Source organism: Ammospiza nelsoni, chromosome 9, assembly GCF_027579445.1.
Source record: "Ammospiza nelsoni isolate bAmmNel1 chromosome 9, bAmmNel1.pri, whole genome shotgun sequence".
NCBI lineage: Eukaryota > Metazoa > Chordata > Aves > Passeriformes > Passerellidae > Ammospiza > Ammospiza nelsoni.
Window position 1 is genome coordinate 3,436,839 of NC_080641.1, and position 24,987 is coordinate 3,461,825.

Genomic DNA, 24,987 nt, shown 5'->3' on the forward strand with positions numbered 1-24,987 from the left:
TGTTGGTATAGATGGGTCTGGTCTTCCTTTGGAAATCCAGTGTGGAAAAGGCTGCTCCTCTGGGAGTCCAGTGAAAAGGCTGTACTGGTGTCCCAAAATCTCAGATTATATCCAGGATGGAATGCTTGGCTCCTCCCTCTGGGTGGAGCATCTCACAATGGGATAATGTGATTTTGATCAGTCATGCAGTGACACTCAATAGCCCACTAACAGCAGATGTCTCCCAAGAGGGAGGATTGGTTTGTGGAAGAGATAAAGAAAACTGCCCAATTAACAGAAGATAACTTCCACACCTCTAACAGATGGGAATAGAACACACACATTGCCTTTCAATCCAGGACATTATCCACCCCTTATTCTATTTCCATCTACATCACAATAAAACCTTACACACAGTTCTCACTTATGACTACGTTTCCCTGTGGTACAAAAGAGCTTTCTCCATCTTTCTGCATTACCCGCCAAGTGTAACCAGGTCCTTGAGCAATAACAATCCCATGGATGGGTTTGTCTTTGCCTGAGGTGGGAGTAATCCAAACAGTCTTTCCTAAAATACCTTTCACATGAACTACAGGGAGTTTATCTTCATCCACTGTATGCAAGGGCTCGGACTGGGCAGGACCAGCTCGACTGATAGGCCCTTGGGTGATGACCATCCAGGTGGCTTTTGCTAAGTTCATTTCCCAATTTCTAAAACTTCCCCCACCAACTGTCTTCAGGGTCATCTTAAGTAATCTGTTCCACCATTCAACTATCCTGGCAGCTGATGCATGGTAAGGGATATGATAAATCCATTCAATACCATGTTCTCTGGACCAGATGTTTCTAAGGCTGTTCTTGAAATGAGTCCCGTTGTCTGACTCAGTTCTCTCAGGGGTGCCATGTCTCCACAGGATTTGCTTTTCTAGGCCCAGGATGGTGTTCCAGGCAGTGGCATGAGGCACAGGGTAGGTTCCCAACCATCCTGTGGCTGCTTCCGCTATGGTCAGTATGTAGTGCTTGCCTTGGTGGGTTCAGGGAAGCGTGATGTAGTCAATTTGCCAGGCTTTTCCATACCTGTACTTTAACCATCGCACACCGTACCACAGAGGCTTCATTCACTTGGCCTGTTTGATTGCAGCACATGTCTTGCAGTCATGGATGACCTGTGAGATGCTATCCATAGTAAGGTCCACTCCTCAGTCAGGGGCCTATCGGTATGTTGCCTCTCTCTCCTGATGACCAGAGGCATCATGGGCCCAACGAGCTAGGAATGATTCTCCCTTGTCCTGCCAGTCTAGATCCACCTGTGATACTTTCACCTTGGCAGCTCGGTCCACCTGCTCATTGTTGTGATGCTCTTCATTAGCCCAACTCTTGGGTATGTGCACAACCACATGTCGAATCTTTACAGTCAGCCTCTCTATTCTGGTGGCAATGTCTTGCCAAGTCTCGGCGGCCCAGATGGGTTTCCCTCTGTGCTGCCAGTTGGTCTTTTTCCAGCGATTCAGCCATCCCCACAGAGCATTAGCTACAATCCATGAGTCGGTGTAGAGATAGAGCCTCGGCCACCTATTTTGTTTGGCGGTATCCAAAGCCAGCTGGACAGCTTTAAGCTCTGCAACATGACTCGATCCTCCTTGTCCCCTACTAGCTTGTGATACTCGTCATGTGGGGCTCCACACTGCAGCTTTCCATTTATGGTCAGTGCTAACAATTTGGCAGGAACCATCAGTGAAGGGGGCATATAGTCTGTCAGGCTCAAGTAGCTCATTATATGATGGAGGTTCCTTGGCACGTGCCACTTGCTCCTCTACTTCTTCAGAAGATATTTCAAAAGATTCCACTTCAGGCCAGTTTGGTATAATTTCCAGAATCCCAGGGTGATCTGGATTTCCAGTATGGGCGTTCTGGGTGATGAGGGCAATCCATTTGCTCCATCTGGCGTTGCTGGCGTGATGTGGGGAAGGAACCTTTCCTTTAAACATCCACCCCAGCACTGGTGGGTGCCAAGGGGCCAGAAGCAGCTGTGTTTTGTGCCAATTACTTCTGAGGCAGCTTGAACTCCTTCATAGGCAGCCAAGAATTCCTTCTCTGTGGGAGTGTTGTTTGCTTCAGAGCCTCTGTAGCTGCGGCTCCAAAATCCCAGTGGTTGACCCCAAGTCTCACCTGGCACCTTCCACCAAAGGCTCCAGGACAAGCCATGGTTCCTGGCTGCAGAGTAGAGCACATTCTTCACCTCTGGTCCCATCCTGACTGGGCCAAGGGCTACTGCATGAGCAATCTCCTGATCTGGGCAAAGGCTTGTTGCTGCTCAGGGCCCCAGTGGAAATCGTTCTTCTTGCAGGTGAGCAGGTAAAGCTCACAATCTGACTGTACTCAGGAATGTGCATTCTCCAAAAGCCTATGGCACCTAGGAAAGCTTGCGTTTCCTTCTTGCTAGTTGGTGGAGACATTGTGGTGATTTTGTTGATTACCTCTGTCAGGATCTGACAACGTTCATCTTGCCACTTGACTCTTAGAAACTGAATTTCTTGAGCTGGTCCCTTAACCTTGCTTCACTTAATGGCAAAACCAGCTTTCAGCAGAATCTGGATAATCTTCTCTCCCTTTTCAAAGATTCCCCTGCTGTGCTCCTTCATACAATGATGTCATCAATATACTGTTGATGTTTGAGAGGCTTGCCTTTTTCCAGTGCAGTCTGGATCAGTCCTTGGCAGATGGTGGGGTTGTGCTTCCACCCCCAGGGCAGTCAGTTTCAGGTGGACTGCATTCCCCTCCGGGTGAAGGAAAACTGAGGCATTCTGCTGCCAAAGGAACGGAGAAGAAGGTATTGGCAATATTGATGGTCATGTACCACTTTGCTGCCTTGGACTCTAGCTCGTACTGAAGCTCCAACATGTCTTGCATGGTAGCACTCAGTGGTGGTGTGACCTCATTCAGGCGACAGTAATCTACTGTCAGTCTCCATTCTCAACTGGACTTACGCACTGGCCGTATAGGGCTGTTGAAAGGTGAATGAGCCTCGCTGACCACCCCTTGGCTCTCCAGTTTACAAATCATCTCATGCATGAGAATCACAGAGTCTCTGTTGGTACAATATTGCCGACAGTGTACTGTTGCTGTTCGTACCTGTTGTTCTTCAACTCTACAGCAGAGGGGTCGTCTGAGAGATCAGGCAAAGTACTCAGTTTTCTGATGTCTTCTGTCTCTACCGCAGCTATCCTGAAAGCCCAACAATGTCCTTTTGGATCTTTGAAATAAGCATTTCTGAGACAGTCTATGCCAAGGATGCATGGGGCCTCTGGGCCAGTCACAATGGGGTGTTTCTGCCACCCATTACCAGTTAAAATCACTTTGGCCTCCAATACAGTCAGCTGCTGGGATCCTTCTGTTACCCCAGAAATAGAAATGGATTCTACTCCTATGTACCTTGATGGCATCAGGGTACATTGGGCACCAGAGTCAACAAAAGCCATATATTTTTGTGGGTCAGATGTGCCAGGCCATCAAATCCACACAGTCCAATAGATTCGATTGTCCCTTTCCTCTACCTGGCTAGAGGCAGGGCCCCTCTACTCCTGGTCGTGGCACACTTTTCTCTCTTCCTGTCAATAGGTTCTTGAGGTTCCTTCAAGAGGATCAGTCATATCGCCATTCACAGATTGTCTGGAATTCTGTGTGCGAGAGACTGGAGCAGCATTGACTCTAGATGAGCTTCTTGTGTTAGGTGTTCACCTTGAAAAGGTGAACTCTTTTCAGTTCATGTACCCAGGCTGCTAAGGAGGAGGTGGGTTTTCCATTCCACTTCCTCATGTCTTCTCCATGTTCCTGAAGAAAAAACCAGAGGTTACCTCATGGAGTGTATCCTCTCTCCTTGGCTGAGGGATGCTGGCTTCTAATGGCAGAGACTGTGGTTGGTTCTGTCCAGATGTAGTAGACTTCTTCCTTAAGTTCCTTTTTTAGTTTCTGATGGCCCTCTTCAACCAAGCTCTGGACTCGCTCAGCCTGCCTTGTTTCCACAGGCGAGACATGGGTACGAAATGGGGTGGTGACAGTGTCCTCGTAAATTCTTAGCTTATTGGCCAAGACACCCACCCTATCCTTGCCTTCCCACCATTGTAGTGGTGCTAGGTAATGGGAGTACATCTCTGGTCCAAGCCATGTAAATCTCAATCACATTTGCCATGTGCACTGTACACAATCTGGGCTTTTAGGAAATCTCTCATCTTCTGAGAAAATTATCTCCAGCACAACCATTTCCCTCAGGCATCAGACACCTTGTTCCATTGTGCTCTGTCGACGGAAGGAGACCCAGACATCAATTTGATCATCACAGGCCCAATTTTATTGATCAGTACGGCGGGTTAAATACAGTTCATAATGAGCTTCATACATATTGCAAAAGTTGAGCTCAGGATTGGTCAGTTACATATCAGCAGCTACGCCTACTTCTGCATTCCTATGGTTCTACTTTTGATACTTTTCACATATTCTCAGGATATATTCAGGACTAATCTCTACTCCCTTTCCTCATGTTGCAGCAAGGTCACTGCTGACCTTTCCTTTTAGCTTGCTGACTTCTGACTTTTCTCCTTCAGCTTAACCAGCGGCATTATTTCAGCGTGGCCTTTCTCAGCTAACCAATTATTAATAATACTCTCCACATTTCCCCCGTTTTCTTCTTGCGCAAGGAGATTAGTTTGCCATGTTTTTGCTATTGTACGGCTGACCATGTTTTGAATACAGTTAAAGATACAAGGCAAAATAAGCAAAAACAGTAAGATTACACCCAGCAGGCCTATAGCATAGATCACAAGGTTCCTCAGCCACGGTCCAAGTCCTAAGCCTTTAAGCCATTCGTCAATTCCTAAACCGTCTTCTTCCTTAAGTTTGTGAAGTCCCTGTTGCAATTCTTTTATCTTAGTGTGAATGGACACCGAATGATCAGACAGATTCATGCAACACATTCCCTCAAACTCTTCACATCCATGCCCTTGTGCTAAGAGCAAAAAATCTACAGCAGCTCTATTCTGCAAAACAGCATGGTTAACACTTGCACATCTGCAGTTAACATGTCTAGAATTTGTGATGTCTTGTTCAGCTCATCCCTTGCCCAGCATCCTAATTGTTTTGCTAAATTCATGGCTTTATTGGCAGATCCTCCTGGCAAGATAGTTGAAACCACCACTTGTTTGAATGTGCCCCAAAACCGTGGATCTCCTATCTGGCTGCAGTCTAAGTCATGTATGCTACGTTTTTTCCTGTTTGGATTTTGACTCAGCTGCATTAGCAAGGACACATTAGGGTGAAACAGTGACAATTTTCCCAAAAAACAGGGTCCACCCTGTGGTCTAGCTGGTATACCATTCCACGCCCGTCTCCACAAATCAAAAATATTCCTGTGGGTAATTTCATTGGTGCTGTGATATTTGTGCTGTTACATTGACTGTAATGCTGTGGAGAGAATTCACTCACATTCAGGGATGAATCTAGGGTGGCCCATGTTTCTTTAGGTTGGTTTAAATTCTGAGCACCTAAAAATTTGAAGCTAAACCATCCACCAGCTGTAGTGTTAGACATGCTGGCATTTGTACTTCCAAAAAGATCCAATTCCTCAGGAGGAGAATGCAAAGAGGTGTTAAGTGATTGGATTAGTAAGCATTGACGATAGCCATCACTCTGACCTGCAGTATACCCTTGTTGTACTGGCAATGTGATGTTTGACATGTTAGACATACATAAGGTTTGATTGTTTATCAAACTGCAAAATTCTCCAGGAGACCACACCGGAAGTCCCATCAGGCATGTTCGAAATGGGTTAGTGACTCCTCCAAGACTAAGACAAAGTGATGATTGGTTAGTTTGATTAGCAAGTGTCACCCATAAATTTTCCCTTGGTTGACTAAAGTGTGTTATTCCTACTGCTTCACTTGCTACAGCATTGAGCAGTATAACAAGAACAAACCTCATTTTTCTTTCTGCTTGCTTTGCTTCTCCCTTTCTTCCTTCTGCTTGTTTTGTTTTTCCTTTCTTCGCTGTCTTTTCCCTGGTTTGCTAGATTGTCTATTGTAAGGCTGAGTCAATTTTTGAATATACTGATCTAATTCTAAATCAGCATCCTTGCTCACAGGTATAGCATGAGGTAAGTTTGAAGGCAAATCAGCTTTACAGCGAGCTGCTATGATGCGTGAGACTTTAGTAATTTCAAATATTCTAAGGTTTTCCTGCAACTTTCACCTAAGATATGCTATAACCACTTGTTCTGCACTCTCAAAAAGCTGTAATCCTGTCCGTCCTGGCAGGCCAGTACTTTGTCCAAGAGCTCTAACCCAGAAATAATTTCGAATCCACCTTCCAGAACAAGGGTTACACCATAAATAATCTACTGACCTCTGTGAATACCAATAAACCTGATTACAATCTGCACAATGCAAAGCTACCCATGCATAGCATTTATCATTATCCCTTTTGCAAACATAACAAGGAAGTGAATATAAGTAAGGACTAGTATAAAATTGTGGTTCTTCAATCCAAAGCAACCAATTCAATGGTGGTGATCGCAAAGCCTCTTCAGCCTTTTTACTATACAAGGCTAACAGCTCAAGGTCTTTCTTTAATACAAGGCGTATCTTATTTTGTAATCGTAGTTCTTGTTCGTTATCCTCCTCAACAACTATATCCTCCTGAGGGTCCCACAACTGTAAAATTGTTCTAATCATAGAAAATTAATTAGCAACCACTGATACCCTTATTCAAATGAGATTGTTCCCTTTTTGCCTTCTTTTTCTTATCTGTCTTTAATCTTGCTGTTCCTGATTTCACTGGTCCTGCCACTTGCAAATTCAATTTTTGCAACTTGTCAATGCAGCAATCTAATGCTCTATCAGATCCCCTTTGAAGGGTCCTACAATTGAATGCTGTGTTAAAGGCACTAATTTCCTACACCTTATAGAAACTATACGTGATTTACTTTGAACCTTAATTCTATTTACAATACATTGTACTTCCCATCGATAATAAGCAAGAATTTTCTGTTCAGGAGACTCATAAAGATTTAAAGCTATATATGCGTTTTGCCCTGTTTGTCTCCTTAATTCATCTTGCCAACTTTTACCCCACGTGTGCTCGTGTTCACAAGTATGACACCACAAATCCCACAATAATGATTGTTCTATCCAAAAAGTTCTTTCACAAGCCCTACAACGTAGAGCTATCCAGGCAGCACAATGTGGATTGTGACAGTCAAGACAATGTAGTTTTGCTGGATTCGTTAAGCGAAAAGTGGATAATGAGTCAATAAAACCAATCAGCTCCTGGGCTGTCCGATAGTGACGTGTCAGTGCTCTGTCCACCGCTTCCGAGTACCCCTTCAATTGTAACAGTAGTGGTTGTAGGACTAGAAGCAGTTTCTTCCCCAGTCGCTCCCTGTCCTCCTCCATGAGGCGATCCACCAGAGGCCGCATCAAAAACAGGTTTAGTCCACTTAGCAGGCACCCACAAAGGCCCTGTAGGTGAGGAAACACAAAGATACCCCCGACCCCAATATAATACTTTTGCAGGTTTTTCCCATAATCCTGTACTCGGGTTCTTATACTTAACCCAGACCTGTTTCCTTAGTATTTTCCTGACCTGACCTCGGATGATGTTTCATTGCAGGGGGGGTATCATCTTCCCCAAAAATGCATAAATGGTTAATCACATACAAAACCTTAGCCAAACATGCTTGTGGATCTGACAAATCTTGATGTTATTCAATATACTGCTTAAGGGTACCGTTTGCTCTTTCCACTATTGCTTGTCCAGTAGGAGAGTGTGGAATACCTGTCACGTACTTAACAGACAACTGATTCAAAAATTTCTGAACCCTAGCACTTACATAAGCTGGACCATTATCGGTTTTAATACTCTTTGGAACTCCCATAACAGCGAAACAATCTTAACAGGTGTCTGATAACATGTGTAGCTTTCTCTCCTGCCTGAGCCGTAGCCCATATGTAATGACTATATGTATCTATGGTGACGTGCACATGCTTGACTTTACCAAATCTGGCTATGTGTGTAACATCCATTTGCCATTTCTCATTTATTTCTAAACCTCGAGGATTAACCCCGATGCCTAGACCTATCCCACCATTATGATAACTACATGTTGGACATGCTCTGACAATGGCCTTGGCTTCTGATAAACTCAGCTCAAAGTGTTTTGCTAAACCTCTTGCATTTTGATGATATCTACTATGTGCTTCTCTGGCCAATGTGTGCTTGTCAATAGGACAAGAATTATCAATGGGTAGGGTAACCAATTTATCTGCACGTTCATTCCCTTCTCCTAAACCTTCAGACCACTTATGACTCCTAATATGAATCACAGAATATGCTGCATTTCTTTCTCGTAAAGCCTTCCTTAACTGTATCAGTAACTCATACAATCGTTTATTATTCACTTCCTTAATTGCTGCTTCCTCTATTCGTTTGGCTACTCCTGCAACATACATAGAGTCTGTGACCACATTTAAAGGCTCCTGTAAGTTGGACACCGCCCATACTACTGCTAGCAATTCCAAAGTTTGTAAGCTATCTGCAGGGTCTGCTGTGAGGAGTTGATGCTTCCATTGTCCCTTTTCTTGCCAGGTAACAGCAGCACGCCTTGATTTCTTTCCTGCATCTGTAAAACCTGTAATAGCTCCTTCTATGGGGTTTTCTTCTCTCAAAGGTTGAGTGATCCAGTTCCATTCTGTCATCCATTGCAAAACTCTAGGCACTAATTTACTAGTCTCTACTTTAACAGGTGACATCAATAATGCTTCTTGTAAATTCTTTGAATTAATCAAGTACCAGTCCAAGGTTTCTTTTTCCATAGGCAATCTAATAGTAGCAGGTTCTCTACCATCCACTTCAAGAATTCTGAGATGCCCCTTTTTGAATAATGCAGCCAATTGTTCAATTTTTGAAGATATTGTTTTCTTATGCTGTAGTGGTGGTGATAACCATTCCAACACCCATATCTCCCCCGTTTTCTTTTGCAACTGAGAGAGAGCACCAAGCAAGTGGCAAGGGCTATTCCAGATAGTAAGGTCAATGGGGTGGTCGACTTGTCGACGAGACACATACCCTTGCTGTACACAGTTACTAATTTGCTGCAAGGCAAGATGATGCTCCTTTGTCAGGTGTACAGGAGTAGTAGGGTCCACGCCTTTTAACAAAGGCCGTAGGGTTTCTAACAAATGATTTGATATTCCCACAATAGGCTTCAGCCACTGTAAGTCTCCCTGCAACTTCTGTGCATCATGTAGAGTTTTAATGTCCAATTGTAATTCCAATTTTTGTGGTATTACTATTTGATCCATCAGAGTCCATCCCAAATATTTCCAGGGCTTTGTAGTCTGAATTTTCTCTGCAGCAATAACAAGTGAATATGCAAGGGCTTGTGGATAAACGTAGCTGTCCCTTTTGTATATTGTTCCTGTACCAATTCATGGGCGTGCATAAGACTCTCCCCTTTTAATGGCCATTGCTTAACCATCACCGGTGTATCCGTTTTCCAGGTGAGTGGAATGGGGAAAGTCCAAGCAGTGGCAATTACCCCAAAGGGTGCTGATTAGTCAACACCACTCCCAATTGTGTTAAAATGTCCCTTCCAATTAAGCAGGAAACTGTAGGAGGCAGTTGAACAATTGAAAACACAGCAGATATTTGTTGATTCTCAATACACACAGACAAAGACGGCGATCTGCTTGCCAATGTAAATCCTCCCACTCCTGTGAGCATGTTTGATGAAGGAAATAGAGGCCAATGTTGTGGCCATGCTTCTGGAGAAATGATGCTAGTATCTGCTCCTTTATCCAATAATCCATAAAGGGTTATGCTTTGATGCCCATAAGTAATTTCAACCTTTTGCTTTGGTCTATTTTGTAAATCCACAGTTAAAAGTGTAACACCAGGAGAGCCAAAACCTTTTTCATCCCGTGTTTGTCCAGTAAATGATTGTAGTCCTGATGTCATTTGTGACAGTGGTACTAATTGTGCAATGCGTTGTCCTTTTGTAATTTTAATCGGAGGATAAAGGGTGTAAGCCATGATTTGTATTTCCCCTGTAAAGTCTGCATCGATAACACCAAGCAAAACAAATAATCCCAACATAGTTATAGAGGAACGTCCCAGTAATAATGCTCCACATGTCTGTCCATTTAATATAAGAGGGCCCTTTACTCTAGTGGGTATCCTCTCAGGCCGGTTCGTCCTTAGTGCGACGTCTACTGCTGCTGATAAATCCAAGCCGAGGCTCCCGGTTGTTGCGGGTTGCAGACAGGAGGTAGCAGCGATGTTACGGCAGCAGCTGGTGTCTCCTATGACACGGCGGAAACTTGTGTCTGTCCCTCATTGCCGCATCAGTAACACTTGATGAATGGTCTCGAGCCTCCTTGCGTGAATGCCAGTGAGCCGCTTCGGAGAGGAGCAAGAGCAGCTAACACCTGACTCTGAGAAAACTCTGCTTGCTTTTGTAACCCTAATCCTAATTCCTTTAAGGCTTCTACTATAAATGCCTGTGAAGCTGTTGGCATTAATGCCATTCGCTCTAATGCTTCCTCAATAGTCCAATTTGCCCCTAAAGTAGCTAACACTCTTTGGGTTGCTGGATTGCTATTTTGCAAGGCACACTACTTCAATAGCGCCCTGCAACACCAGCCCGATCTATAGCAGTAGCTGTTCTATCGATAAAATTCCCAAATGATTCTTCTCTACCTTGTTTAATGCCCATATAAGCCGGTAACCCTCCTGGCTCTTTAACCATGTCTATTGCAGCACGCACTAACCACATAGACTCTCTAAGTTTATCTTCTCCCAATATCATCTGTGCCTCTGTACGTAAAAATGCCTCTAAGCCCATCAGCTCCTTTACTGTTACTCCATGTAATGGGTCATGTGCATTAAACAATAACTGCTGATGCTGAGTGAATATCAACTGAACTATTCCTCTTAAATCATTAGGACATAAAACCTGAGTATTAAAAAGATAATCTAGCATTTGCCTAACAGGTTCACTTTTTACTCCAAACTGACTAACCGTAGAACGTAGCTGAGTTAACAGCTTCCAATCTAAGGGAGTATATTCTGCTATATTATGAGTAAGGTTCCCCTGTGCATCATACTGTGGTGTGTATGTGACTGGACATGCAAGACTAGAAGCTATTTCCACCGCTTCACCATCCCCCATTTGCATTACTTCTTTCGCCAAAGCAGCCCAAGCTTCCCTCCTCTGTTTAGCCATCTCCCCCCATGGATCACGGTGTGCCCCTGGGATGGGATCTGACTCTTTAAGGGTGCTATGCTGCTGGCGCTTCGGTGCAGACACCGAGGTTTCGCACGGGGAAGGCAGTGAAGCAGAGTCTGGCTCGCGCGGGGGAATCAGGGGCCCCCCCGCTGGAGCTGACAGTGAAACCGGAGCCGGCTCAAGCGGAGCCGGCCTGCGGGGGGCAATCAGCCCCCCTGCTGGAGCCGGCTCGGGCGGGGGAATGGCCCCCCCCCCGCCGAAGCTGTAACCGGAGCCGGCTCACTGAGGGGAAGCGGCGGAGGCAAGGCTGGCGGCGGAGGCGAAGCTGGCTTGCTCCCACCCCCACCATCCGACCCGCCTGAAGCTGGTGGCGGAGGCAAAGCTGGTTTGCTCTTACCCCCACCATCCGACTCGCCCTCCCCCTCTGACAGGAAAAGTGCAGACGGTTCCACTGCGCCTATAGGAAAATCCTCCACACCACTTTGCTGGGGACCCTTAGGTATAAGTACCTTAGTTACAGAAGGTGCCAGGGGATCATCCTCACGACCATACCCTATATTCCTCTTATGAGCTTCTGTCGCCCTTTCTGCTGCCTTTCTCTCAGAGACCTGCTGAAGTAACGTGTTATACACCACCCGCCATAACTTTCCTAATTTCTTTGCTGACTTATCATCGTCTAACACTGTATCCCACAATATTTCCCCAAACTTCTTCCACTCTGCTAGCTCATGAACTGTATGAGGATTAGAAAAGATACCCTTAGCATGGCCATAGGCTAATAACCCTGGTAACTCCTTTTTTAATCTATCCCTTTTATATCTCGCCTCTCTAAATATGGGGTGAATAAATCATATGCCGCTTGCCTATCCATACCTATTAATCAGCGCGCGCTGTTGCAGCTCTCCAGGCTCCAGCGGACACGTATTGGCTTAAGTCACCGTTGTGAACCTCAAGGGTGCTTCAAATTCCGGCACCGTCCCGGCTGCAAGGACCCAAACCCAACTTCCTTGACTGTGGCGTAATCCCTTTTCCTTTTAATCCGAGAAAAAGGGCAGAGATTCGGTTATGCCCGCATTCTCCACCATTTGTCGACGGAAGGAGACCCAGACATCAATTTGATCATCACAGGCCCAATTTTATTGATCAGTACGGCGGGTTAAATACAGTTCATAATGAGCTTCATACATATTGCAAAAGTTGAGCTCAGGATTGGTCAGTTACATATCAGCAGCTACGCCTACTTCTGCATTCCTATGGTTCTACTTTTGATACTTTTCACATATTCTCAGGATATATTCAGGACTAATCTCTACTCCCTTTCCTCATGTTGCAGCAAGGTCACTGCTGACCTTTCCTTTTAGCTTGCTGACTTCTGACTTTTCTCCTTCAGCTTAACCAGCGGCATTATTTCAGCGTGGCCTTTCTCAGCTAACCAATTATTAGTAATACTCTCCACAGTGGTCCATTTTCCATGGTGCACCTAGAGGTCTTCTTTACAAAGGCATCTGTCCCTCACACTTGTCAGCAGTTGCTGCCAGAGGCTGAGAGTTTCTTGGGTTCTCCCGATCCCTTGGTCAATGATCACATCCCGGGACAGCAATCCCAGTTGCCTGGTCTCACTTCCATCCAGAATGGTGTCATTAGCTGCAGCATCCCAGATGTGGAGCAGCCAAGTCAGGATGGACTTATCCGTCTGGCGGGTGAATTCCCTCTGCAGGTCGCGCAGCTCACCCAGGGATAGAGAGCGAGTGATGATTTCTGGCTCTGTCTCTTCCACTGGGTGCGAGGGTCTTGCCACATCCTCATCAGTCACTATGCGGACTGATTTGCTCTTTGATCTCTTCTTCTGAATGGGGGCAACTGCTACTGGTTCAGGCTGTTCTGGTTCAGTGATGGTGTGTGTGGCGATGCTGATGGCACTTTTGGTTCCTTCCTCCTCAGTGACAGTCTGTGTAGACATGGATGCCGTTGCTTGGCATTTGGTTCTTTCCTCCTCTGTGGCATTCTGTGCAGACACAGACGCCGTTGCTTTGCTTCTCCTTTCCTCTTCCTCAAGAAAATGTTGCACCACCCCATGTAGTGCTTTGTTTCTAAGCATGTTGCAGGCTGTGCAGAGAAGACAAAGTAGAACAACAAGACTATGCTCTCCTAGGCATCCCAAGGAATTCAATATTTTCAGAAAGTGCTGTGTCAAACCTGAAAGGCTTGAAAAAATAATTATTTACACCTCCCCCCAGGAGCTGGGTGTGATTGATGAGGCCCCAGGCGTAGCAGCCTAGATTAGGACAATCAAACAAAATTGAGTACATATTCTAAATTACATTCATTGCCTTGGAGGTTATCATGCAATAGACATAATAGACTAATAAAGCAGGTTCTTGCTGTGTAAACCATACCCTACCACAATCCTTTGCGTCCCTAAGTAAATCCTTCATTTCCCTGTGGGGAATAGATTCCCATTGAGGTTTTGGCCCCTGTTTATACTGCACATGTGCCACCTGAATCTTGGATACCACCTCCCAGTCCTCCTCCTTTGTGGCTTTTCTCTGCATCCTCTGCCAAGAATCCTTTGGGCTCATTCTCACTCTTGGATAAGCTATCGCTCTCTTCCTCTGTAGAGGAAGCAGGTTTTCTGGCAGAGGCACAGGGCTTTGGCCAACTGGCAACACTCTGTGTTGAAGGCCTTTGGTAGCAAAAATGGCTTCCTTCCAGTTGGCCCCATTTCCAGTTCTGGGGGTGGAACTCAATGTCAAAGTGGGACGTGTCACAGGGGAGGTACCTGGAGCAAAGGCAGGAAATGGGGATGAAGGCCAGAGGGAATCTAAAATGGCCGTCTCTCTAACAGGAGCATTGCCATCTTGTGATTTATAGGAAGGGGGATTAGGATCAGGGGATGAAGGAATGTGGGTGAGGGAATATCTCAGGGCAGCATGGCCACTACCACCCTGAGAAGAGGACAGAAAAGGAGGGGAGATAGATGGCAGATGGCTTGTCTGTGCTGAAAACAGACATCTCCCATCCTGTTCTCAGGGAACATGGGTTCAGGAACCTGGGGGGAGGATTGAATAAACCAGGATAATGGGTTGGAACCATGAACTCGTTACATGATCCCATAAATTGAATGAAACAACAGCAAAAACTTCCCAACTTTTAAAACCCCTTGTGTTTGTAAAATATAAAGCTTTTTCCCAACAGCATCCCAAAATGGTAACTGATAGATAGAATCAACAGAGATATCAGGAAGCTTCTCAAATAACCATGAACAATACTTTTTAAACTCCCCTCAGAAAAAGAACTCCCCTCTAAATTTAAAACTCTCCAAAACTTAACAAAAACATCCTTTGCAGCTTGGGACTGATTATTTCCCATAGCTGTACCCAATAGAAGAGAGAATGCTCACCCACAGGAACAGAAAATCAAAAGCCCAAACCCCTTGGAGCTCTCTGCCACTCAGTCACTCACTCTCAGTCTCACAGGCACAATCTTCAGCCTAAGTGGGGCCTGTGGGGCTGTCAGCAAAGCTGGTCCCACAGATGTTGAGGGGATTGTTGACTTCTTCAGTGAGATTCAATAAAACTCAAGTCTCATTTCAGCGTTGTGGTTGACCTGAAGGGGTACAGCTTCCAGTGACATCTGGCTGGCAGGATCACTGCTGGAGACACTACCGGGGACCTTAACAAATCATGTCCCTGTTTGGGTGCCATGTGTAGCATTATTGCTCTGCTGAGGCCCTTGTTGCATCCAGCACTCATGAGCCCAAAGCTCACTGCTACCTTAGAAAGCTGACAGAAAAGGCAGGATGGGTTTTCATATGATCTCCTGCAAACTGGGTTTATTGGTACAGGAACAGGGTACACAGCTGAACAGGCCCGAGGCATGAAGACAGGTTGTAGGCTGAGAGCACAGGGTCTTATATGGGGTAGTGAGGGTGGAGCTGAGGGTCAGGGTCCAATGGATATGGGGGAAAATGGTGCAGAGGAGGGGTCAGAGATCAGGTCAGCCAATAAGGAAACAAGGGTGGAGGAATGCAGCAAACTAGGGCCAGTGGAGGGACAGAGGGAGAACATTCTAGGGCTAAACAAACGTGGGCAATAGGAGTTGAACTAGGATAATTAGGCTAATGGGCCAATGGGGTAACATAAGGTGACATAAATCATGTGCCTGCAAAGATCAATGGGAGAAGAAAGCATCTCATCCTAACCTGAAAGCCTATTCCTCTTATCTGGAACGAGTCCTCCATGTCTAGGGGATTGAGACTCTGATGGCAGGGCTCTGGGCCTCCACACATCCTCACAGCTGGCCCAGGGCAGGTCTGGAGTGGTCTTGGTGGCAGCTTGGGCTTGGCACACATGTGAGGAGGGTGTCTGTATTCAACCGGGAGCTTAGGAGTTTTAGATTACTAAAATAAAAGAAGAAAAACTGGCTGAGTGCAGCAAGTTCTCCAAGATAAGGTGACCCCAGGTGAGTGAGGAGAGATAGGATGGGGTTCAGAAATGTGGAGCAAGGCTCTCCACACTGAGTCAGATCTCAAGACACAGCTTCTCAGAGCAGGCCAGACCTCCTTAGGAAAGCCCCTCGGTCTATCAGTCACAGAATGCTGCTATCATTTCTTCTCTAAAGAGAACCATACACCCTTAAAACAGGAATATGGATTTATTGGAAGCTATTTGAAATATTTATCTGTAACAATAGAAAAAGAACTTCCTAGTGAACTGCACTACAGTAGAGGGAAATCAAAGCAAAACCATGGTTTGTCAGCATGTACTTGATCATAATGAGCCCCATGGTGCATTTGGACCTGAGCCCTGAAACCTCAGGGCCTGAGAGGAGATTGCACAAACCTTTCCAGGAGTGAAAGACGGACAAAAAACCCAAAGTGTCTTGAGGCATGAATGTGTCTCTCTGAGGTCCATCCCCAACACAGGCTCCTCATGACTCCTTGGAGGAGAGTATTTGACGCCAGGATGGCATGAAATCCTCTCAGAGACTCAATGTAGAAAGGAAAATCCAAAGTACCTCAAAAACCTTGAGTATCTCAAAGTATTAATGAGCACTACTGAGTGTCAGTACAAAGCTCTCAAGGGACTCGTTAAAGCAGAAAACTGGGGCCATGATTGTACAAAGCTCTCACAGAGCCTGTATCAAAAGGGAAGCACCAAATACCTTGAAAAAACTGAAGTACCCTGAAGTATTAATGAGCCCCAATGAGTGTTGTTACTGACAAAGCCTCTCCAGGGACTAATTACAGCGGATAGTTGGAGGCCATGATTGCAGAAACCTCCCAGAGACTCCAAATTAAAAGCCAAATCAAAGTCCTTTGAAAAACCTGCAGAGAGGCTCCCGGTACGGAGGCAGCTCCTGGCAAGGGCAGTGCTGTAGAGAGACAGCTGTGGCCAGGAGCAGCTCCTGTGCACAGCCCAGCAGGGCTGGGGCACTGCCTGCAGCCACCCCGGGCACAGCCCAGGGGCACAGAGAGGTTAAACTCAGCCTGGGCTGGGAGCACAGAGCAGAGCTCACTCAGGGCTCACTAGAGAACAAATCAGCCCAGGTTTGAAACAGTCATTCCCTGGCTTTGGGAAGAGGAGCTGCCATTCCTGCAGGAATCTCCTGGAGCTGGCACATCCCACAGCTTTGAGGGCCTTTGAGGAGGACTCTCAGAGCTGCTCCAGGGCAGGGCTGTGGCCCTAGGGCAGGGCTGGCTTTCCCTGCTGCCCCAGCCCAGGCACAGCCCAAAGCAGCTCCTGTTGCCAGGCTCTGCTGCAGGGCTGAGCAGCCGGGGCTGCAGCCAGGGGTGCCCAGGGCTGTCCTGCAGAGCAGGGTCCTGCAGCCCAGGGCGCTGTGCTGGGGCAGGGACTCTGCTGCCTGCCAGGGACAGCTCTCAGCTGGCTCGGGAAGCTGCTCCCAGTGCTGGGGAGAAGCTGTGGGGGGAAGGAGCCACCCTGAGCAGGGCAGGGGCTGCTGCTGAGAGGGGCTGGGTGGGGAAGGGCTTCTCCCAGCTCCAGACCTGCCTGGGCACAGCTCCGGAGGACACTTCCCAAAGAAGGTAAGCCTGGGATTGCTGGAAAGATCAGGAGCTTTCCTGAGAGTGTTTCAATTTCCTACTAAGAGAAAGATGGGAATGTTGGGGTGGTGACAAGAAGTTTTTTGTACTTTTTACATTTTTATATATTCGTAGCTCTCTAAATTACTATTATATAGTTACAATACTATAATCCTTACTTAACTCTATTAAACTCCTAACTGTATTAAACCACTATTATATTCTTATATAGCTTTAATCCTGAATTAAATCTAGTATGTTTCCTTACCTTTCTCTTAATAACCTGACTGTCTAAATATATTCCTAAAATGCTGTATAGTCCTATTCTTTTATATAGTCCTGAAATACTATATAGTCTTCTAGGAACTGGACATATAGGAGCATTTTGGGATTTGAGAATGAGCAGAATATGAGCAGTCATTATAAAATGAAGGCAAAGAAGCCTTTGGACCTACTCCAATGGGTTGACCCAGGGGTGTGTAACTAGGGAAACTAAATCTCCTTTTGGATGCTCCTGTTAAATATCCTATTTATCAACCTTAATAAATTGTTGAAATCGGGAGGTGGGTGTGCCCTTTCCCACTGGGACACCTGGAAGCTTCCAATAAGTGTCTGGCTTTTATTTTACTTTACTGTTCTAACACTGCTGCAAGGGTTTTTTTTTTTTTTTCTCTTTGGATTATAGACAACAGGGGGATGAGAGAAGCAGAACAGGAATTGTAATCCCAGAATCACAGAGTATTCTGAGTTGAAAGGGACACAGAGGATCATCAAAGGAATGTTTGAACATTTACACAGACTCCAGAACTGTGACTTAAGCTGGTCAGTATCTCTGCTGGGAGCCTCCCAAAGGCCCTCAGCCACTCCTCAGCCCTGGGCAGCAGCAGCATCACCTCTGCAGGGCCCAGCAGGGCTCTCCTGAGCTGCCCTTGCCCAGCTGCACACAGGGCCTGCCCCAGCCGGGGCCCTGCACACAGGCAGGTTTCTGTAGGGCCCCGGCCAGGGCACACAGGCAGGGATGGGCTCTGTGAGCGCTGGCAGGGACAAGGCTCCTCTCAGGAGGGAATGTGCAGGCCCAGGGAGATGCATAGGGAAGGAGAGGGGGCTGAAGAGAGCAGTGCTGGGGCAGGATGAGGGCACTGTTGGTGTGTGGGAGGTGCCAGGCACAGGTGGGCACGGGAACACTGTCCTGAGTGCCCGGCTGTCTCTGCCCTGCCCTCTCAGGCACAGCACCACAACATCTTCTCTTGGTTCTGCCCTGCCCTGATATTGTCACTGTTATCTGCTGCTCTCAGGGAGGCTCTGGCATTTGCAGCAGCTGACTCAGGCACTGCCCTTGGCATTCCTGCCAGGCAGGGCTGTCCATGAGAATGGATAGTCCAAACTTCACTGGCACCTGTGGGGCTGTGGGCAAAGCAGTCCATGGGAAAGGGGAATGAGCTGAGCCCCTCCCTGAGATCCTATCATGGGCACAGCCAGGGATCTCCTTGCTGTGCCCTTCCAAGCTCTGAGCTGCCCTCCTGGGTGCAAATCTGTGCCAGAGCCTCTGGGAGTTCCCTGAATGTCCCCCGGGGAAGGGCAGAGCTGCCTCAGCTGAGGAAATGCTGTTGGGTTTGCCAAGGGAGCCGTGAGTGTCCTTGGCACAAGGGGCTGCTGAGACCTTTCCCAGAGACCTTGAGAGAGGGTGAGACATTCAGGGATCCCTCTGCTCTGGGCAGGGTCAGGTTTATCCCAGGCTGACCCAGGAATGTGACTGTGCTCTGATTGCAGCCAAAGGTGCAAAGCCAGGGCAGCTGGGAACAAGCCCATACAGCCCCTCACCTTCCCTCAGCCACAGGGAATCCTTTGCCTCTCTCATCTCTCAAATGCAAACTCTGAGTGCAGCAGGAATGCTGGGGATTTCTGACCTCAGAGAGCCAGGAATGATCTGTGTGTAGGAAAAAAGTCCTTAAAACAGCTCCTGTAATCCATGTCCTAAAAACCTAGGAGTACAGATGCTACAAAGCCTATCTCCATTCTGAGTGATTCCTCTGAACAATCCTGACTATCCAGGCTTGTCCCTCTGCCACATGGCCACAAACCCAGGGCAGTGGGGCAGGGATGGCTCCTTGAGGGCCCCCATGCACACGCCTGGCTGCTCCTGGCACACTCAGCCAGCACAACTGGAGCCCAGGCAGGGACCTGGGTGAAGGTTTTCCCAGAGCAGGAACAAGGGTGGGTGAGTCCCAGCGGGACAGGATACAGGGAATGGCCAGGTTTGGCTCAAAGCAGCTTCTCCTGACTTGTCACTGTCCTTTCTCCATGAACAGGTCCCCATGTTCAGCCCCAACAAATGTCCAATAGCAGCTCCAACAGGCACTTCCTCCTGCTGGCATTGGCAGACACACAGCAGCTGCAGCTCCTGCACTTCTGCCTCTTGCTGGGCATCTCCCTGGCTGCCCTCCTGGGCAATGGCCTCATCATCAGCGCCGTAGCCTGCAGCCACCACCTGCACATGCCCATGTTCTTCTTCCTGCTCAACCTGGCCCTCAGTGACCTGGGCATGATCTGCACCACTGTCCCCAAAGCCATGCATAATTCCCTCTGGGACACCAGGAACATCTCCTACTCAGGATGTGCTGCTCAGCTCTTTTTCTTTATGTTCTTCATGTCAGCAGAGTATTTCCTTCTGACCATCATGTGCTATGACCGCTACATGTCCATCTGCAAACCCCTGCACTATGGGACCCTCCTGGGCAGCAGAGCTTGTGCCCACATGGCAGCAGCTGCCTGGGCCAGTGGCTTTCTCAATGCTCTCATGCACACAGCCAATACATTTTCCCTGCCCCTGTGCCATGGCAATGCCCTGGGCCAGTTCTTCTGTGAAATCCCACAGATCCTCAAGCTCTCTTGCTCACAGTCCAACTTCAGGGAACTTGGGCTAATTGCTGTTAGTGTGTGTTTAGCATTTGGCTGTTTTTTGTTCACTGTTTTCTCCTATGTGCAGATCTTCAGGGCCGTGCTGAGGATCCCCTCTGAGCAGGACGGCACAAAGCCTTTTCCACCTGCCTCCCTCACCTGGCTGTGGTCTCCCTGTTTGTCAGCACTGGCATTTTTGCCTACCTGAAGGCCCCCTCCATGTCCTCCCCATCCCTGGATGTGGCACTGTCAGTTCTGTACTCGGTGGTGCCTCCAGCCCTGAACCCTCTCATCTACAGCCTGAGGAACCAGGAGCTGAAGGCTGCAGTCTGGAGATTGATGACTAGACAATGTAAGAAACATTAGACTACTGGACAGTTTCTGAAAATAATTTGTTATAAAAGTTGTCTTTGATACTTCTTGTTGGTTTCATTATGGAGCTACTTTTTCGTTGTTTACCTTTTTTAATGTTGTCCCTAAATGAAAGCAATCAATTTTGCCAAATCTCATTTTGTTTCTCCACACGTCCACTGTGACCTGTAAACTGTGTCAGTGAGTAGCTGTGCTCTGGATACCTTTAAATAAAATAAAGGATTTATGTCATATGAAGCTATCAAGAACATAGCTCCTCACTGCCACAGTCCAGCAAAGTTTTCCCTGGAGATCCCCCTTTTGTTGCCTTCTCTGCACAGTTCAGCAATGTCTGTGTGCAGAGCTGGGGGCAGATCAGTGCTGGCAGAGCAGCTGTGCCCAGCAGCAGCAGCACTTGGTGTTGCCAGTGCTGCTGCCGTGGCCCTGCCCCGCTGCCCTGGTGGCCCTGGTGTTGCTGCAGGGCCTGAGTGCTCTCGGGGCCTGGCACAGTCCTGGGGGTGGCAGAGCCAGGGCTGCAGCAGGGGCAGGCCATGGGCACTGCTGGGGCAGCACTGACGCCTCAGGCCAGGGCCTGGGGGCTCCAGGCTCCTTGCCCAGGCTCTCTCAAAAACATGGTCAGGCCAATGCTCAGCACAGAAACCCCCGTGAGCAGTCCCAGGCTGTTGGTGTGGGGACATGATCGAGAGGCACAAATGCCATCAGGCCCTGGGGCCAGCAAGGGCTGGGGACACCAGGGAAACCACTCAGCTTTGTCTTGGCCTCTGCAGTCAGCCAGAAAGTTTGTTCCCATCAGCTGGGAGTTTCCTGTCCCACTGCAGATGCTGTTACTGAGAGCCAGGGCTGCCTGGCAGCCACCCCCAGACTGCCCTGAGCATTTCCTTTGCTTCACCTTGGCTTTCTTTACTCTGTCTGGCACAAATTTCTTCCTGTTGCCCAGCCCTGTTCCCTGCCCTGCAAACAGCCCATCCCTGTTTGCCCTTTCCTCTCTGGCCCCACTCCCCATTGCAGTTCCTGACTTGGCACCATGGAAACATCCCTTCGGGAGAAGGATCATCCTGCAAAGGCTGCAGGAATTGTCTGCAGGCTCCTGCAGTGTCTGGTGCTGCTCCCTTGCCAGAGGCACCCCAGGCCAAGGGGGCACATCTGGGCTGCTGTGTCTGGCTCTGGGGCTCCCTGTTCTGGGCAGTGAGGAGGAGCTGCAGAGGCTCTGCAGGACTGACAGGATGGGCTTTGGGGCTGGCAGGAGAAGCTGAGGGACCTGGGCTGCTGGAGCTTCTGAAGAGGAGGCCCAGGACTCATCCTGCAACTGCTCCAAGGGTGGTTTCAGAGAACCCCAGAGTCAGCAAGGCCAGATAAGGCCACGGAGATCATCAAGTCCAACCTGTGCCCTGGCACCGCCTTGTCTCCCCTGAGCTTCCTCTTCTCCAGGACAAACAACCCCAGCTCCCTCAGCCACTCCTCACAGCACTTCTGCTGCAGGCCCCTCCCCAGCCTTGTTGCCCTTCTCTGGACACGCTCCAGCCCCTCCATGTCCTTCCTAAATTGGGGGGCCACAACTGGACACAGCACTCAGGGAGCTGCCCAAGCAGTGCTGAGCAGGGGAAGAATCCCTGCCCTGCTCCTGCTGGCCACACCATTCCTGAGCCAGGCCAGGAGCCATTGGTATTCTTGCCCACCTGGACACACTGCTGGCTCATGTCCAGCCTGCTGTCCATCAGTCCCTGCAGGTCCCTTTCTGCCTGGCTGCTCTCCAGCCGCTCTGTCCCCAGCCTGTAGCGCTGCAGGGGTTCTTGTGGCCAAAGTGCAGGACCCAGCACTTGGACTTGTTAAACCTCACTTTGCTGGATTTGGGCCCTGGATCCAGCCTGTCCAGGTCCCTGTGCAGAGCCCTCCTACCCTCCAGCAGATCCACACTCACACCCAGCTTGGTGTCATCTGCAAATTTGCTGATGCTGGACTCAGTACCTTCATGCAGATCATCAGTACAGATATTGAAATCTGCGCTGGCTGGCTCTGATCCCTCGGCCATCCTGTGGGTGCCCTGGGATGGCACTCAAGGTGATCTGTTCCATAACCTTGCTGGGCACCCAGGTCAGGCTGACAGGCCTGGAGTTCCCCAGCTCCTCCTTCCAGCCCTTCTTGGGGATGGGCTCACATTGGCATCTCCAGTCCTCTGGGCCCTCCCTGCTGAGCCAGCACTGATGGTAAATGATGGAGAGCAGCTTGGGGAGCTCATCCATCAACGCCCTCATCCCCCTGGGATGGATCCCATCTGCTCCTAGAGACACCTGTGAGCATCTGAGGGGCTCAGCAGGTCACCAGCTGCTTCCTCCTGGATTACAGGGGCTGTTCTGCTCCCTGTGCCCAACTACCAGCTCAGGAGAACACTTTTCTTGAGGTAAACCTGTCCTAATATTGAAAATTGAGACAAAGAAGGAGTTAAGTAGGTCAGCCTTTTCCTTATCTTTAGTTACTATATTCTCCACTGCATCCAATTAAGAGTAGAGGTTCTCCTTATCCCTCCCTTTGGTTTAATTTTTTGTTATAAAAATATTTTGCATTTATTTACAGAAGCTGCCAGGTTAAGTTCTCATTGAGCTTTCATGTCTCAGCTTTTCTTTCTGCATAACCTAGCAAGATCCTTAAACATTTCTTAAGTTGCCTGACCTTCTGTCCAAAGTTGATGCTCTCTCTTTTTTCCCCTGAGTTCCCACAAAAGCTCCATGGGCAGCCAGGCCAGTCATTTTCCTCAATCGCTCATCTTTACCACACTAGGACAGGCTGCTCCTTCCCCCTTAAAATTACTATCTTGAAATGTGTCCATCCTTCCTGGACCCCTTTGTTTTTAAGGGTTGTTTCTCTTTAAAAAAATCAGTACCTGATTTGGTACTCCCCAAATCGGCATCCTAAACAGGCCAAAGTCTGCCCTTCCGAATTCCAGTGTAGAGGTTTTTTTGCTGCCCCTTTCCCTTCCCTTTAGGAGAAAGCTGAGAGCAGCCCTGGCCATGCAGCACCATCTCCAGAGCAGGAGGAATCTGCCCTGATGGGGGGCCCCTTGGTTCCATGAGTCTAAGCAATGTCACAGTGCTCTCCATGATTCCATGAGGCCCCACAGTGTCACAATGGTCCTTTGGTCTCACAAGACCCCACAGTGTCACAATCGTCCCTTGGTCTCACAGGGCCCCACAGTGTCACAATGATCCCTTGTTTCCATGGCCCTGAACTGCTGCATTCCTCCCTCCCCTTCTCAGGCTGCCCTGCCAGCTGAAAAATGCTCCTTGGGGCTCGGCCTTGGCCAGCAGCCCCTGGGCTAAGCCCCTCTACAGCTTATCACAAACACTGTCTGTTCCAGGCACTGCTGCTGCCCAACCAGCTCCTGCTTTCTGTAGGAGCAGCCCTGGAACTGATTTTGTTCCCTCAGTAACACAACATCCCTGTTCTCACAGTGTCAAAGAAAGCTTTTGGTGCCAAGTGCAGCCAGGATGAACCATTGCTGGGACTGAAGCCCCTCTTTTGGGGCCCTGCACACAGCGCTCCAAAAGGAGCCCTTGGAGCTCTCCTGGGCCAGCGACTCCCTCTGAGTGGGGCTTGACCCAGCCGGGAACTCTCCCGTTTGCTGCACTCGGGGATCCCGAACAACGACGGAGCCTGGGCCAATCCCCCCACTCCTCCAGGCTCAACCCTTCACCCACTGGTGAGAAGGCAAAGGATCCACAGGGAGCATTGCCTGCCCTCAGGGGAATTGCTCACAGGTGCCTTGCACTGACTCTTTGTGTCTGTGTGCACACAGGAGTGCCTGTGCTGGGGAAATGTGGCAGAAATGCTGCTCTCTGAGGGGTTGGAGTGCCTTGGATAGCTGAGTCAGTCAGATATCCAGATATCAGTAAGTATGGTTTAGTCAGAAGGTCTAAACTAAGTTAAATGCTCCTAGAAGTTGTTCTTTTGCTAAGTTGTTGGGTTTAATTTAAGTTATTAGGTAAGTTAAATATTGTTAAGTGTTATTCCTCTGTTAAATTGCTATGTCATGGGTTATAAGTTAGGTCAAATACTGTTAAGTGCTGCTCTTTTAAGGTATCAGTTAAGGTTAATGATAAGTTAAGTCCCGTTAGGTTTGACCTCTGTAAGCTTTTGGGCCATATTCCTTTTATCCTTACCCTCATTATCCTTATGTCATACACACAGAAGGGCAGTTCTCAGGTAATTTCTGGTTTGATTGACTGGATTTTGTTTGGTTTTGTTGTTTTTTATTTTCCTTCGTGTGCCTGAAGTGTTCAGTCAGGAGCAGAGTGACTTCTTCCAAGGAACTTTGTGCTGCTGTCCCTTAATATTAAATCTGGTTTTTGTGGTTCCCTTGCTGGGGATTTTTTCAGCGCTCTCAAGGCCTTGTTGGTAGCCCTGGCCCAGGCTCTGGCCCTGGGGGACA

At 48.2% G+C, this 24,987-nt stretch overlaps 1 pseudogene; it reads left to right on the forward strand.

Annotated features, from left to right (window-relative positions):
* The first annotated feature begins 19,971 nt into the window (after positions 1-19,971).
* On the forward strand, positions 19,972-23,878 carry LOC132076972 (olfactory receptor 14J1-like; annotated as a pseudogene).
* Positions 23,879-24,987: the final 1,109 nt, after the last annotated feature.